Here is a 15,158-nt window from a genome sequence, read left to right as displayed (position 1 = left end):
GTAAGGTCTATCCTCTTAACAGATTTTTAAGTGTACAATACAGTATTCTTATCTACAGGCACAATGTTGTATATCCGATCTCTAGTTTATTCATGTTGTATAACTGAAATTTTATGCATGTTGATTAGCAACTCCCCATTACCCACTTCCCCAGTCCCTGCCAACCACCATTCTATTCTTTGCCTCTATGAGTTTGACCTTTTAGATATCTCATACAAGTGGATCCTCCTTCTGTGTCTGGCTTATTTCACTTAGCATAATATCCTCAAGGTTCATCCATGTTATTGTATATTGTAGGATTTCTTTCTTTTTTAAGGCTGAACATATTGCATTGTATGTATATACCACATTTTCTCTATCCATTTATCTGGCCATGGACACTTAGGTTATTTCCACATCTTGCTTATTGTGGACAGCACTGCAAGGAACATGGGAGTGCTAATAGCTCTTCAAGATCCTGCTTTTAATTATTTTGGATAAATACCCAAAAGTGGGATTTCTGGATCATATAGTAGTACTATTTTTAATTTTTGAGGAAAATTCATATGGTTTTGCATAGTCGCTACACCACTTTGCATTCCCGCCAACAATGTACAAGGGTTCCAATTTCTCTACATTCTTGCCAATACTTCTTATCTGTTTAAATTTTTTATAATAGCTATCCTAACAGGTGATATCTCACTGTGGTTTTGATTTGCATTTCCCTGATGATTTGATGTTTGGCATCTTTTCATATACCTGTTGGCCATTTCTATATCTTCTTTGGAGAAATGTCTATTCATGTCAGCCAAATTTTTAATCAAGTTACTAGTTTTGAGGGGTTTGTTTTTGTTTTTGGATTTTTGCTATTGAGCTATAGGAATTCCCTATGTATTTTGGAAATTAACCCCTTATCAGATATATGGTTTATATATGTTCTCTCCTATTCCACCGGTTGACTTTTTAATCCGTTGATTGTTTCCTTTGTTGTATAGAAGCTTTTTAGTTGGTGTAGTCCTACTTGTCTAATTTTGCTTTTGTTACTTGTGCTTTTGGTGTCATATGCAATGAAAATCACTGAAATCATTGCCAAGACAAATGTCATGAAGCTTTTTGCCTATGGTTTCTTCTAAAAGTTTTGTAGTTTGGGGATCTTACGCTTAAGTCTTTAATTCCAGTTTGAGTTCATTTTTGTGTAAGGTGGAAGAGGAACATACACTTTTTAATGTCACCTTGGTGAACTTATCCATTTATTTTTATGTAATGTTCCTGATTATCCTTGGTAATTTTCCTTGCTGTGAATCTACTTTTTCTGACATTGATATAGCCACTCCAGCTTTCTTTTGATTAGTGTTGGCATAGTATATCTTTTTACCTTTTGCTTTTAACCTTCTCATATCACTATATTTAAGATGTGTTACTTGTAGACAACATATCCTTTGTTCATTTAAAAAAATCTATTCTAACAATCTGTTATTTATTTGGTATGTTTACACAATTTATAATTAATGTGGTTACTTACAGGTTGGGACTTAGATCTACCATTTTATTACTTGTTTTACATTTTTACCCTCATTCTGTTCCTCTGTTTTCCTTTCGTACTTTCACTTGGATTATTTGAATATCTTTAGCATTCTATTTTAATTTATCTGCTGAGTTTTTAGCATATTTCTCTGTATAGTGTTTTCAGTTGTTGCTTTAAGCATTTCCGTATATATACTTAACTTTTCACAGTCTATTTAGAATTAATATTTTACTACTTAAAGTGATTAAACCTTACCGCGATATGGGTCCCCTTGCCCTCTTCTCTTTATATTATAGTTGTCATATGTATTATATCTATATAAACTGAAAACTCCAGCAATGTAATATTTGTTTTCTATTATTATATATATTTTAAAGAACTTAAGAGAAGAATGGTTAATTATATTTAACCAGATATTTACCATTCTTTCATTCCTGATGTTCCAAATTTTCCTCTGGTTATCGTTTTCTGTCCCATCAGCTTTTCTTTTAAAGAGGAGGTCTTTCAGCAGTGAAGTTTTTAAAATTTATTTTATCTTAAAATGTCATTACTTCACTTTCTTATCTGAAAGATATGTACACTGGATAATTTACATTTTTTCCCCCACTTCATACTGGTTTTTGTGGTTTCTAACGAAAAACCTGTAGTCATTCAACTTGTTATTTTATTATGTTATATCATTTTTCTCTAGCTGCCTTCAAGATTTTACTCCCTTTAGTTTTCAGCAGTTTATGTGTCTATGTATTGATTTCTCTGTTATCCTGTTTAGGATTTGTTGGGCTTCTAGAATCTGAAAGTTTATGCCTTTTATAAAATTTAGGGAGTTTCAGCCATTTATTTCTTCAAATATGTTTTCAAATCACACTAGAGATGGCAGATGACACAAACGCTAGACATTTTTGGTATTGTCCCATACACCATGAATCTGCTTTTTTTTCCCAATCTTTTGTTCTCTATTGTTGAGATTGGATGATTTCTATTGATCTATCTTCAAGTCTACTGACTCATCTATTCTTTCCATTCTGTTATTGAGCCCATCCATACATTTTCAATTTTGGTTATCATATATTTCAGTTCTAAAATGCCCACTTGGTTCTTCATTATATCCTCTATTCCTTTTCCACTCTACCTTTCCATTCTTTTCAAGAGCGTTTAACCACACGGCTTGGGCCATAATTATATTAGCTGATTTAAAGTTTTTGACTAATAATTCTAACATGTGACACCTCATCATTGACAACTGTTGATTGTTCTTTCCCATACAAATTGAGATTATCCTGGTTCTTCATATGCTGAATAATTTTGAGTAATGTTAATTATTATGCTATAAGACTCTGAGTCTTTAAATCCTAAGGAATATATATTTTTTATTTTTTTTATTTTTTTTTTCTTATTTTTTTTTTCTTTTAAGGAGGTGGTCAACTCAGTTACATTCAGGCTGCAAACTGCAAACTACCTTCCGTTTGGTGTGATTTGAGTGTCAGTGTGCTCCAAGCCTTTGCAATGCTATCTGGATCTGTCCCCGGTGTGTACTATTCAGTGGTCAGTCTGAGACCTCTGCGGTAATCTAGTGTGTATCTCAGATCTCCAAGTGTTTGGATTGCTGCTTAGGGTCAGATCCACACATGCATAACTCAGAAGTGAGCCCAGGAGTTCATATAATATTTTATGTCATAGTTATCTTGAGCTCCCTACCCTCTGTGATCTCAACACTTTATAGTTCCCTGGAGTCCCCTTTTATGGTCCTTCTGCCAGAAGGCTGGGACTTTACTTTTCTTGCTCAGCCATATACTTCCAACAACTATGTCTCGGTCTGGTGCCAAGTGGTAGGAGGACAGAGAGAAAGAAAAAAGGTAATGGGAATTCACCCAATACTCTTGGAATCACAGCTCCTCTCATCAGAGAGAGCGATTCCCCTACCTTCACAGTTTTCGATGACTGCCCAAACCCTATGGCTACTGTGCCTCCACAGGGCTGAGTATAGGTTGGACAGGAGATAATAAAAAACAAAGGAACAGAACAGTAACTTCCCCCACTCACTGTGAATGTAGGAGTCTCTTTCCAGCTCTCCAGGTTAGAGTGAAGAATTCTCTCAAAGATCTTTCTGTCCACACCAGTGTGCCCTACTGGGTTTGGGGCTACCTTTGAGTCTATGCGAGGTGATACCAGAGAGGGGAAAGAATGGAAACACACAACTAGTCTGCTAGTACGTGGAATTCTGGTCTCCTTCCCCAACCTGCCTGTTACCATCTACTTTTCAGAGCTCTCAGATGGCTACTCCCTGCCTTCTGTCCAGGGTCCCAGCTACGTTCAGTGGGAGAGACAGGGCAGAGTGTGCTTATTCTATCTTGCTCAGAGTGGAAATTTCTTTTTATTGCAATTATTATTTTACTGTTTAAATAACCATAATAATAAATAAATAATAAATAAGCACTGTTCATAATAGAAGTAAACATGTTTTACCTTTGGTTTTTGTTTTCCTTTTATAAAGATTTACTTATATTTTAGGGTGTACTTGAGGATTTTTTTTTTTTTTTCCGTCTCAAAAAGGTTTCATTTCAGTTCATCCATTTCCCACATACCAAACACCTCCTCCTTACCTACCTCTGTGATAATGGTAGATAGACTTGATTGACAAGAATTTACACCCCTTCCCTTTTTTTTCTTTTTTTGGTCCTGGCCTCTTTGGCCCAGTATTTTCTTATAGTTACTAATGAGACGCTAAAGTGACTGACGTGAATGCTACTCTCTCATTTCCCAAGTGTATCCTCTGGCACACGGATTCATGAGCTTTGCCATGAGTATTAAATGGACCAGGAGAAATGAGGCCCTCACAGCACCCACAAAGTTGATTAGCCTCAAGTGTAATTATTGTGCTCATTGCTTCCTTTTTTTGACCCTCTCTCTTGTATCTACACTACACATAGAGGAGCAATGGGTGCGTCAAAGACTCCCTCCATAGGCTTGGCTGAGGCCATTACAACTGAAAGCAGAAACAAGAGCGGCCTGAGACTTTTGCTCAAGTACATATGTTTGGTCCTCCTACTTTTACTTCAAACTGTTGGGATCTGTGGTCCTCAGAGGTGTGTCACTCAAATTTGTTCAGTATATGAGCATGACTAGCTTCTATACTCTATCATCTCAAAAAATCTACCAAAAGCAAAACTCTTCAACATTACAGCTCAAGAATTATGCTCCCAATCATAAACAACTTGACCCCAAAATTCTAATGGCCTTCTCACTGGGGGGTATTATCCAATGGTTACATCAAAAAGAGCTCTCTGAAGACAATGTTTATATCGCATAGATCATTCAGTACGGCGTAGCTAGGGCAGTTTAGTCACAGGACAGCAAACGCCGGTTGAGCAGAAATCTTCAGTGGATAGCATGATGGGTGGGCAAGGTATATTTATAATGCTACTTTATTACGGAGTAAAATCTAAAAGTGACATCTGTGGCATGAGCAGGTTTGTTAGCAAAGGTTTATGTAAAATGGATAAACTTTCCTACTCAGCCCAAATGAGGATTTTAATTCTGGCTAATGGCAGTAGCACTTTGGTGGGGGAGAGAGTGAAGGCAGAGAAGAAAGCCACTCAGCTCAAATCATCTCATGTGGATCCCCCTACTATTAGTAGGAGTCACCCAAACATCTCCCTTGAGCATCCGTGGTGACCACCTTTCCCCCTGCATGACTCTCCCATGACACTTAAGGGGTACACGTAGGCAAGGGTCTGTTAGGAGACAGTGATGTGCCTTGGGTCAGGGAATGGGACCCCAGGGGTTTCCCTTCAGAGACTAACAAGCTGTACTTGACTGCTCTGCAGCATGGGGTGCCCTGAGGAGCTCCCCACAGAATTAACTGAGAAAGCACAGCTTTCACTGGCCACTCTGTGGCTGGGGAACCATTTAAACTGAATTATCGTGTGGACATCTCTGATAGGTAATTAGAGGGCAAAGGCCACAGGAGATGTCTGAAATACAATGAACACCACTGTCTTCTGAAACAGTGTGAAATTATAAAGTGAGTCAAATCTGATTTCTACCGCAAACTGAGGACAGAAAATTCCACTGAAACCACACACACACAAACACACACACACACACACACACACACACACACACACACACACGGTTAGAGAACAAGAGAGCTGACAAGGTGGTATAAACCTTGTCTGGCCAAAGAACAACATGGCACAGTCTGTGTTGAGAGGGGAGTGATCAGCTCCTTTATATGCTGGTTTGTTTAGATCTGCAGTCCTAGATCAATAGTTTCCGCAACACCAGATACATAAATTTAACATCTAAAAACTGCAAACTCTTCTACATTTTAACTTTTATCCTTTTTCTTGCTGACAAATCACTGCCATGCCAAGCTTTTAAATTTTACCATCCTTTTTATTTGTTTCGCTCATGTCTTTTTTTGGGTAATGTATACATTGATGAAGGAAACTGTACTCTTAACGATGTGCTCAGATTAGTAAATTTTTCTGTGTAAAAATAATCCGTATGTCTGCCATCTTCATATTTTGAAATAATTAAGTCAATTCTCATAGGATTAGCAAAACTGTCCTCTTTAAAGTTCCACACCCCATAAAATGCGTACTTTAAGACCAAACGACGGATGAAGAAAGATATTATACTCACTGTGATACTACGTACTATTATATTACTTCATGCCAGTATCTAACATTCTTGCCTCCATTGCTTAAAGTCATATGTACTTAACCATTGTCAGTATTTAAAATTTCACCGTCATGTGTTGTACTATTCACCCTTTATCCCTTGTACTTTGATCCCCTCCCTAACCCAACCTAGTCTCAAGAAAGAAAGAAAAAAAAATGCCCTGGCAACAAAGATCCTTTTGATAAATCGGCCTGGGGGCACCAAGTGGTCCAGAAAAGTGTTAGTCTTTCCAGCACTGGGTTAGTAGCAGCAGAGGTGGCAGGATTTCTGTCTCCCGATCTGTCCTGGGCTGGTCACCCAGGAGCGGGAAATGACAGCTGGACCAGTACTTACTACCCAAATTCTGGTTATATCTGTATTTGTGTGGACAATTATTTCAACAGGTCCATAACAAAAAGAAAGAAAAATCAGGACGACATAGAAAATTTTTCATAAAGATACTTTTACTTGATTAAAAACTATCTTTTACTAAGCTCTTCTTCCCTATAGTTTGTGTGTGTGTGTGTGTGTGTGTGTGTGTGAGAGAGAGAGAGAGAGAGAGAGAGAGAGAGAGAGAGAATGTCCTTTCTTTTAATGTTAACAGTCCTCTCTTTTATGATGATAATAGACGATATTTTTTTAAGTCCTTACTTGCCAGAACTAATAGCTGGTGATCTTATGTTGGGCCCCACGAATTTTAATGAAATGTTTTGGGGTGTGAAGTCCCACCAGCTGAGAAGCCTTGGATTTGATTTCAGACGAGTAGGAGGAAGGGCAGAGGTATTACAGTCCTAACCTGTACATCCTGTAACCATTCCCTACCCCATTTGCGATGTCCAGGGTTTCGAAAGCTAAGTGCTACTGACCCTGATATCTTCTTGATTAATGAAAGGCATTGCTTTCAGCTATTTAATCAGTATGTACCAAGCAACTTATTTTTTAACTGAATCGCCTCATTACTTTTCCTTAACCTTTGTTTTCTTTTGTATCTTCCTGCTTACATAAAAACTGGACTTTTGGATTTCAATTTCTAAGATTAACATTACTAAGTCACTGGTTTAAAAGTTTTAATGTCCTGTACTATTTTAGCACTAGCTATTACATGATTCAAAGTTGATGATCTTTTAAATCCAAAACAGGGTTCTAACTACTTTCCTTCTTAGTATCACCATTTTCACCATATCTTACAATCCAACTATGTCTGATTTCAGTAAATGAAAACAAAACAAATAAAACAATAAGAGCACAGGGCAATAAACAAATTGTCTAAGTTAGGTATACCCTGGCTCGCAAACATCCAAGTGGGAGGTGTGAACAACACCCTTGGGTGGCCAGTGAATGTTGCTGCGTCTTTCCCATCCGTCCTTCACTTATCTTTAAGGACACCAAATAGTATCGTGTTCCTCTTCTTTCTCTTGAGCCATTTACTTTTCTGAGAATGCCCCCGTAAGCGTTTTCACTGTGTACACACCTCACTCCTGGTGCCTACTCAGTACCTCAGAATATTTATCCATTTCCTCTCCCTACTAATAACAATATCTACACTTTCTGGAGTGCTTAACTGTGCCAAGCATTATTAAAAGGGCTTTACACATGCCATTTCACTTATTTGTCATGAACTTTTTGAAATAGATACTATTGTCTCTGTTTTATGGATAAAATCCAGGAGAGTTAGGTAACTTGCCCAAGGTCACAGTTAATAAATGGCTTTAACGACAGCGAATCATAATAATTACGATATTGATATAGTTATATTAATGGAAAAAAGTTTTGAAGCAAAATTTAACATAGTAGAGAACAATTCGCTTGAAGTAATAGCTCTTAAAAGCACTAAGTCACAATTTTCACACGACTCCTAAGTCATTCCCTCTAATTGTAAACTTATGTATGCACTCACACTGAAGATGGATAAAAATTATTTTTAATTCTGTCTTTCTGTTTTAGTGCTTAGTATCCTCTTCTATTTTCTAGAGCCATCTATAGTACTTTTATTTCATGAAAGTTAGAATGTACTGTGTGGTTTGGCCTGAGTGTGTAGCCACCACTGAGCCCAGCTTTTGCAGAAAGGGCCTTTTGGTTACTGAGAGAGAGCGATGTGATAAAACAGCAAGGTCTCCCACAGGCTCCGGAGACCCATCAGCCTGTCAATCAAATGCAGAAAAGCTGAATTAGAGGACTGTGCTTCTTTCCAGCTTTGGCTTTTCAGTTCCAAACAGTAAACTTATAAATTTCTTTGGGGAAACCAGTCATGTGTAAATCATTAAAAGAAAATCTAGATTCTAAATTCACATCTCGGGTCTGAGTTTCCTCTGCTTGCTTCTAGAAAGGAGTGCTGCTGGCAAGGGCTCCAACCTTAGCTCCCGTCTTTTCTCCACCTGCAGCCCCAGCGGAGGCACCTGCCATCCACTATCCCAGTTGTAACCCTTAGCTATATATACCTGAGGGAGGCCAAACCACTCTCTCTGGTCCTAAATCTCCCCCCTGACTTCCAGAGCCACCGCTCTCTCCTCTCTCCTTATAGACATCTCCATTTAATGTCCCCAGAGCCTCAAACTCAACATTTCCCAAACTGAATTTGTTAGCTTTCCCATAAATCCTGCTACCTCTTGTATCTCTGAGCTTGGATTACACACCTTCATCGATGCAGACGTGAGACTGGTGAATGTCAGATTCCTGTCTTTTCTTCACTGATCATCCCCCTGCCCCATAATCTAAAGAATCAATAAAGCCAGTCTACTCACTGTCTGTAAGTCTCTAAATCTGTTCCCTTTCTTCTGCTTTGCTGTTGGCCAGATCTCTGCCTCTCTGGTTTTCACCTGGACCACTAGAGAAATCTCCTGCGGGTTTCTTCCACCCACCCTAAGCATGGCTGCCAGAGCATGCTTCTTGTCTGAGGCTCCCATATTCATGTAATATCCTTGGTTTCATCCACTTGAAAATAGGGATGTAATCCATATCAAATGCTCTGAGTATGTTAATATCATTACATCCTTATTTTCAAGAAAATGAAACCAAGACTATTACATACATACAAGTGATGAAATTTCTCATATCAGAAAGATATCACTCCAGAATAACTTACCAAACTTGAAGAACCAATCATTTTCCTCCTCTCCCAGCAGGAAAGATAGCCCATTAAGGCTAAAAGAATTAGGTCATTATAGCAATTAAATGCAAATAGAGATAAAGAGTACCAACATTTATTAAGCACCTACTACCTGTCAGGTACTATATGTCAGGTATCTTATGTAGGTTACCTTAATATTATACAAGTCTCTGCTGTAGGGATAATCCTCATTTAAAGAGCTAAGACTAAGTAATTTGTTCTATGTCTCCCAGTAAGTAAGTGGTACACCCAGGATTCAAATGTGGTTCTGTCTAGTATCCCAAACCTACACAGTTGTCGCCATCCCATATCCTCTCTCTCACCAAGAAAATGTGGACGTTTACAGAAGCAGTGAGTGGCTAAAAGATCCATATACAAGTACACGGTATAATTGCTTTAATTCAAATTCAACCACAATGTTTCCTTTTTTGTTTAAATTTCAAATTTCAAGTCTATAAGACTTGTATGCTAACTGAAAGAGGAACTGGGTAAAAATGAGAAATGCTATTTGACGATAAGAAAATTCAACTGGCAACATATCTAATATTTCACAGAACCCTTCCATTTCATGTGTCTGAGGTCAGGAGTAACTTTTCCACAAAAAAACCCACCAATTTTTTTTTTTTTTTAACAACTAGATAAGATACATGTATCAGTACCTATTTTATACTTAGCACTGGGCTAGGTACTATGAGGACAAAAATAAAACAAAGACACAATATAATCCTACAAGTAAACTATCAACTCAGGGATGCCAAGATAGAGATATAAGAATTGATAACGGCAGCATTTTCTATTCCATCATTCTGTTACATACAACCTCACCATATATTCAATCTAAGCAACAATAGCTCCAATTACAAAAGGATTTGATATAGTAAAACCACGCAAATGTGTAAACTACACCATAGTAAGGGAGATTCTACATCATAAAGATCTGAAAAATAGTCCTTTCTAAACATAACATTTGAATATTAATTAGTAACTCATCTGAATAACTGAAGAGATTTACAAAGTTTATTCTCTAAAGCAGAAACTCTGCCTTGCATATTTTCTTGTGCCATTAACTCAACTATAAAACCCATTCTTCATAAATGGCAGAGAAGTACATTTCACACTAGTCCCTATTTCAATTATTAAATTTTGAATTAGCATACGGTAACTTTGTAAGTTTAAAAAAATCATATTAGAAATAACATTTTTAAATGGATGAAATCAACATGTAACATTGAGTTCCCTATTACAAAAAGTTGTGCCACTTACAAAAATTATTTTAATGGCATTTTATTAATGAAGTTAATTGTTATACAAGTGCAACTCTTTGATGTCATAATGAAGTCCATGAGAACAGAGACCATGTTTTTCTCAACTGGGGTAACAATTCCTCCCTGTTCGTCATGTTTCCATGTGAAGGAACTTCCCTTGAATAAAGACCCAGGTGTGTACAAGGGTCCCCTTACTCCTACCCCTGAGAGGCAGTGACTTTTGTGACTGGTGAATATGGGAAAAGGATCAACTTGGAGAGGGTAAGTGACCAAAAGTTACACTGAACGAACATAGAACAATTAGGTTTTTGTCTTATTCGAATGCCTTAATACTTTGGATAGTCTACCTTTCAGAGCCCCTAATTTTATTCTCCCCCTTTTAAAGTTTTGCTTTTCCTGCAAAAACTTTTGCCTTTACTGCTCAATAAACCCCATTTTATAAGTGCGGTGGGCTTGTGATTTATTTGTAAAGGCTGAATTTCTAAAGAAAGTATTTTTTTTTAATTTTGTGAATCCGTCAAATTATCTAAAAGCCTGTTTTTTCCTTTAGACTTCTCCAAAGGATCATATTTTGAAAACTTTACAAACCATTAGTATTATCAAGTGCACGTTATTTTTGAGCAAAGCCTTTTGCTAAGCTACTAACTTCATTTGATAATATTAGAGATGAAAGTAAAGGACTGCAATACTGTATCTGTCATTAATCTCTGAGCACCAGGCGTCGCATCAATCAGAAGTCATTTATTGTGGAACTTGTCACAAGATATAATGACTCATGCTAGTTGGAACTTGCAATTTCTCCTCTTCAAGAGGGCTTCTGAACTAGTGAAAAGCTTGTGAAACAGTAATTTAAACATAAAGTTTCTTTACTTTCGATTTTACTTAATCTTTCAAATGTTAATTTGGCATATGTTAAATGCTCTGAAATGACTTAATAATGAAGATTTTGCAAGATCATAATCTGATCCACAAGGACATATCAAATCACCTAAATAAAAGAGATTAGAACTGTGCTACTTGATTAAAGGAAACAAGTCAGCACATAGTTATACAAAATAAAGATGCCTTCCTACAGAAATTAATAAATATGATTTCTAAAATTTAAAGTAAGGATCTTTTATAGCCTGCAAGATAACAAATGTAACAAATCCTGCCAGTTAACAAGTGGATTGTATTACAGAGTATCCAATCTTATGAAAACTGAATGATTAATGAACCTGAACACTATTTAAATTATCAAGGCATGCCTGAGATTTGAAACTACACAATTAATTTCTCCCCAGAGAAATGAAGGTAACAGAACATCCAATTTTTTCATAAAGAAAATGTATCTGTTTTGTCAACAGGTGGATTTTTCTTTGCATTCTTCACAGGGTCACTGCACCCTGCTTTGTTTTAGACAAAGAACTCCAGCCTACTTCCAGGGCTTCCCCATTCATGGAGGAAGCGCAGGCCCGTTGGCTCTGGCATTTATGTCACTAGACAGAATCAACATGGTGGTGAAAAGTCACAACCTAATGTCCTATTTGTGCCACAAGTATTCTGAACAGATTATTTAAAACCTAGACATACGTTCACATTTCTTTATCCTTGGTAAGGTCTTTCTTTACAAAGACTTATAAACAGTAATCATATAGATGAGAAAAATTAAAGCTGGTTTTTAATTCTTTAAAAGAATAACGAAGTGTGGTTTGCAGCAAGACCAGGTACTGACTCCTGCTCTGTGACCTTGTATTTTGTGAACTGTGATGGCTGAGCTGGTCAATCATCCTGTTTCAACCACATGCCTGTGGCCTGACCTTAAATAAAGCCAGGTAACTGACAGAGTTCACTGGACTGCAGCCGCCGCAGCAGCAGCAGAAAGCATTCGTTATTGTTCGAGGTGCTTTGATTCTTTGTTTATCCATTTAAAGGCTTATAAATTTTTATGAACTCTTTGCGAGGTAAATACAACAGGGTGGCAATATGACAGCTCGACGAGCTCTGTCCAAAAGGTAGCTCACAAGCTTTCCATTTGTGACAGCATGAACCAGGTCATCTACTCAGCTTCCCCCCTAGTGACCCACACAGCATTTGGAGATGTGTCTTAACCTTTCCAGGGCACGAGGTTACTGTTTATGAATGTGATGAAACATTCTCCAACCACCCAAAAGAGAGAAACCAAGTCCCTGTATCATAGAGGACCAGAGTTAGGGCTTCGGGTTGAGCTCAGGTGTCTCTGTCACATCAGCATCTTGATGTATTTGTTTCACAAACCTACCATCAACATTTCTAGATCTTTGCATCTGTAAATACAGCTTCCCTTTACAGCTTTAAGTTTCAACTGTCAAATCATTATTCAGCAAATAATTTTGGAGCAGTCAGACATTATGTTCAATTAATGAAAAACTATATAAGATCAATATTAGGATATAAACCGGCCAACTTCAAGGAATCTAAAATGAACTAAACCTCCTGACCAAGCAAATCCGACACTCTTTACAACCCCCTGTATATCTATTAAAAGATTTACCATAAATAAAAGACTTTAAAAAGTAATCAATGCCAAAATATTCTCTAGAAATGAATAAATTTGCTTACCCAACATAAATGCACTTTAATATATCATTTATCCATCAATAGCTATTGTCACTGATGCCAGAAATCAAAAGAAATGTTGACTCTAAGCAGAATGACTAATATGGAGGGTTATCTCTTTTTTTAGAATACGCCTGAGATTCTATATGCAACATACACACGTGTTAAGTTATCTCTAATATACACATGCACATATAGAAGAATGAATAAAAGCAGCTGTAAAACTTCTTAACATGTTATAGTCAGTAATTAAAGCAAATAGGAATGAAAACACTCTAGACTGCAGTCTTTTGGAGGCAGGAGCTCATAATCCCCAAAGATTCAGAAGCATTACCTCATTGCAGCCTTGAGACAAGCTGAGCATTCACTCTAGGTCTTACCCAGCATCCTCCGGTTCACACAAAGACAACAGAGGCGTGACCAATCACATTGTGGCTAGCAGTCACTGTTTCAAAGCCCTCTCCCAGTATTACCCATTGACATGCTCGCTGGCAGCCTGCTGAACTTGTCGTCATGGCAACACATCCCAGCTGCTCACCGAGGCTTGTTATATTACTTTTTCTTTTCACCACTCACTTAGCTAATTAAAAATTTAGGACCATGTTTTGCATGTTGGATGCAAACTGAAACAATGCAGGGTCCTTTTTCTCTTTTCTTTTCTTTCTTTTTTTCAATGGAGCTTTGAAAAATGCTGGGAAAAGCGATGTGAAGGACACTCCCATGAAGTCCCAATATAACCAATCAATAGAGAGACTGCATGTAGCTCTAGCCAGATGGAATTTGTCGCTAAACCTAATCTGCAGCAAAGCAAAACCAAACCATGAGCATCGCTAAAGATGTTCTTCCTGTTTTGAAATATGTAAGCCAATCAGCATCGATGATTTATGTTGAAATATTCACATTATTCCTGGTCAAAATGTTCTTTAAATATTTTTATTGAACATGATTCTGATGTAAAGTAGCTTTACCCATAATTCCACGACGCAAGCAGAGTAAATAAATAAATAAAGCACGGAGAAAAAAAGATCCTGTAAAAACTGCCAATATAGCAAGTGCTAAAAGAGGTGCCAGCAAAAAGCGTATCTGCGAAACTGCCATATGTTTTAGATTTGACCACCAAAATGGACCACTGCTGGGGCAGGACGGAAGCAGCAGGTCTGCAGTTGAAAACCCATGGAAAGAAAATGCCAGCTTTTGTTTAGCAAAGCACAGAGAAATCAATTAACCCTCCCAAACGGTTTCAGAGATGATGGCTGCATCACGGATAACACCTTTTAAAACACTCCCCTTATAACCCTAGTTATACCTATAACTGGAGTTCTTAGGACGCCAAGATAAAAATTTGTTGTGCTTTTCTTTTTCAGCTTTCCACTTAACCTATCTCATAAAGTAGAAAGAAATTAAAATTTGAAACTATGCTCATTGTGAATAAGCGGAGATAAGAGACATCAAAGTGGTTTTGAAAATCCAAGCGTTCCAGTTTATGGAAAAAGTCTGCACTCATTTCAATTAAATAAGAAAACCAAGATACCAAAAACAGGCTTGGAGAGGCAGCCTGGCTTACTCCAAATAGCTCTACTAATTTTTCTGTCTGAAGTCATCCAGGGCTGTCTGACTTCAGTCCTCAAGCACGGTGTAAATATGTAATCAGACTGGCAGGCCATATTCTCTCTAGTATTGCCCACATCTCTGAATTTGCAGGTCTACCACCAAATGCCACTGAAAAGAAATCCCACCCCCCTGAGATGGTTAGAAGTAGAAATGTCAAACAAGCATATAGAATTCTAAGTTGCCTACCAGGGAAATGGGAGGAATGCCGGCCTGCAAAGTGAAGGAGAGATGACGGACAGAGGTATTTGGGGTATTAAAGGCAAATAGTGTTTCTCTTTCCCTGTCTTCTCTCTTCAAGTCATCAGCAGATGGAGCATCTATGATGGGGCTCTCGGTTAAACATGGTAGACTGTAAACAGTACCTCTCGACTCCCACTGAAGTGACAGCAAGAGGAAGAGAAAAGAAGAGAATGAGAGAAAAGATGAAAGCAGA

At 37.6% G+C, this 15,158-nt stretch overlaps 1 protein-coding gene across 6 annotated transcripts in view; it reads right to left on the bottom strand.

The window, feature by feature from the left end:
• Positions 1-15,158, bottom strand: part of STOX2 (storkhead box 2) — a 212,460-nt gene that overhangs the window by 45,956 nt on the left and 151,346 nt on the right. Inside the window, exon 1 of one of the 6 annotated variants that reach the window (XM_088793230.1) lies at positions 13,449-13,569. The exons of the other annotated variants lie outside the window; for them this stretch is intronic. The gene's annotated coding sequence lies outside the window, so the exon portion shown is untranslated. Of the gene's footprint in view, positions 1-13,448; positions 13,570-15,158 lie in introns of those variants that run through there. 6 annotated transcript variants of the gene reach the window in all.

This window comes from Rhinolophus sinicus, chromosome 16, assembly GCF_057876585.1.
Source record: "Rhinolophus sinicus isolate RSI-liver-muscle chromosome 16, RSI-T2T, whole genome shotgun sequence".
In the NCBI taxonomy this organism is placed as follows: Eukaryota; Metazoa; Chordata; class Mammalia; order Chiroptera; family Rhinolophidae; genus Rhinolophus; species Rhinolophus sinicus.
Note: the sequence above shows the minus strand (reverse complement) of the source record. Positions and strands in the feature narration are given on the sequence as shown.